Source organism: Triticum dicoccoides, chromosome 2B (assembly GCF_002162155.2).
Source record: "Triticum dicoccoides isolate Atlit2015 ecotype Zavitan chromosome 2B, WEW_v2.0, whole genome shotgun sequence".
NCBI classification, from domain to species: Eukaryota; Viridiplantae; Streptophyta; class Magnoliopsida; order Poales; family Poaceae; genus Triticum; species Triticum dicoccoides.
In genome coordinates, this window is record NC_041383.1 from 819,908,321 (window position 1) to 819,910,754 (window position 2,434).

General features: G+C 37.6%; 1 protein-coding gene across 1 annotated transcript in view; it reads left to right on the forward strand.

The window, feature by feature from the left end:
- The window catches only part of LOC119369012 (disease resistance protein RGA5-like), a 12,364-nt gene that overhangs the window by 6,727 nt on the left and 3,203 nt on the right, over window positions 1-2,434 (forward strand). The gene's annotated exons all lie outside the window — the stretch shown is intronic.

A 2,434-nucleotide genomic window follows, 5' to 3' on the forward strand; every position in this document is an offset into this window, starting at 1 on the left:
GGATTCTTCTCCAGTCTCACCGTCTGCGTCGCTACCGTTGTGACTGCGGGGGGATGTTGAGTAACGTGATTGTATTAGGAAAGACGAGATAGACTAGGATTTATTCCGGCTTGTCTTGTACTCCAAGTTGGTCATTGTACTCCTATATATATGCCCACGAGGCTCAAGCAATACAACGAACTATTCCACCAAACCTCTCTCTCCCTTCTAACAGAAGGAAAGGTAACAAAACCACTGGTTATGTCTGAAGATTGATGTGTCAACTGTCGAAAATAGAGTGCAAAACTGAAGCTGGATTTTCAGAGAAATAATAGGACAGAAATCATTCGATACAATGGTTCATGTACAGCTGGGATAATTGAGATCAGGTGAAAGAAATCTGGTAAATCCATTTGATAACAATGCGTCTAATACAGTACACGTGCATCATGTTAACAAAAAATAGGACTACAGACTACTAAACTTGATGCACATAACCAACGCAGGTCCTCCTCGTTGCCTCTCACATAACCAACAAAACGAAGGAAAGGCCGTTCATGGTCTCTAGAATCTGAAGACCGACGCCTAACATCCGGCTTGCTGCAGTCGCAAAGAAAAAAAGGGGCTGTCACCGTCCATGGATGCTCCCCGGCAGCTAACTTGATAACCCAAATTTCCTTAACTGCAAAATAATCAATACTGGCAAGGGGGCTGTAGGGCGTTGCTCGTTGCAAACACGATGAATGTGATGTCCGTGACATGGTATTAGTGCTGGTCAGAGAAACAAAACAAAGCACTGATGAATAGTATTGCACTTTGCCTAAAATGAGTGTATGTTGTTCTCGCAACATCGAAAAAAGGTCTGCCATAGTTTGGAACTCTTTGTGTCAAACGGTGCCCTCCAGCTAGACAAACACATAGGCATGTGGTCTAGACTGCAGCTAGGCTATGGACCACCAAGCTAAAAGAGGACATATGAGAGACCTGCGGAAAATCGTTTAATTCAAAGATGGAAAGAGATAAAGCTTGCCTGGAACAGATCCACATGCTGGATGGACGGCTTTGATTGTAGAGAGCATGGACTTACACAATACATAGATTTTTGTGTGTGTGTGTGTGTCTATATATATATATATATATATATATATATAGCGCTCACTAGCTTATTTCTCTCAACATGCAAGTATGTCACCTCATCATTCAACAAGCATGGAGAAAGGTCCACCACAACATGCAATCATGCCTAATAAAAAGCCACCTCAACATGCAAACATGCATGAGAATTTACATTCTATTATAATATTTACATTATACAATAATCAAACACCACAAATCATATTTATTTTCAATTTTAGTTCTCATATTACTACTATAAATATTCATGTTCCATACAACCAATTCTATGTGAATATATCGCTAAATTTTTATACTTATTTTGTTCATTTCATAAGGAAAAACACCAGGTCTCTAAAAATCATATCACCTTATTTTCATGCATTTCCCATTGTACATGCCTATGTCAGCACACCTACTTCTAATTTTGTCCCTGTACCTACCTTGGCCTCTTGCCACTAATGGGGCTCCTTGTCATGCTCAACTTCATCCTTGACTGCTCTAAACACCCGACACTTTTCTTGTTAATATTTTCAAGTGTACAATATCTAGTCTCTTTATTACTTCATAATTGTATTATGTATATTTTGTTTTTTCTTTCCCTAAGCCATACAGACATATGGTCTCTACCTTTCTTTTCCGCTCATTTCCATTTCTAGATATAAAATACAAAATGTCTTTTTCTGTGGCAAATCTACGCTGTACTTTGAGATTGTACTTGATATACATGCATTTCTATTTCCATTCTAACTTGTCTTTTTCTTTATTAATTCTGTACTGTTCTTTACAACTTACTAATAGATCAAATCTCCACCAGTATCATGATGTTAAAATTTAACCCTACGTTAACTTCCTTAAATCTCAACTCTAGAAATAATATTACTTTGATATTTCAATAGATGTTTCACAATGTTATACGACGTGTGTTGATTTTTGAACGATTATCCTTTTTTAGTCAATATTATACAAGTACCAACAGAATATGTATTTCATCTTGATCATATTTCTCGGCACATTTGTTTTCATGGACATAAATCCTAGCAATTTTGTACAAAACTATTTGTACGAAGAAACTCCGAAGGTGTTTATGTAACTATGGGGACAGTGAAATGCGTTATAATCTCCTCTTGTATTAGGGGTATAAGTTCCAATATTTGCTTTTTTTTGAAAAGGGGGGACTCCCCGGCCTCTGCATCAGAACGAGTTCCAATATTTGCTAGTTTGGCTTAAGGTGGTTTGTTTCTCTGTTAGCTTTCATATTGCCTTGTATCAGGCGATCTTTGTGACAAGAGTAAATGTATCGCCCTAGTGAATTGGCTCTAATTGCTTTTTTGGAGAGGTC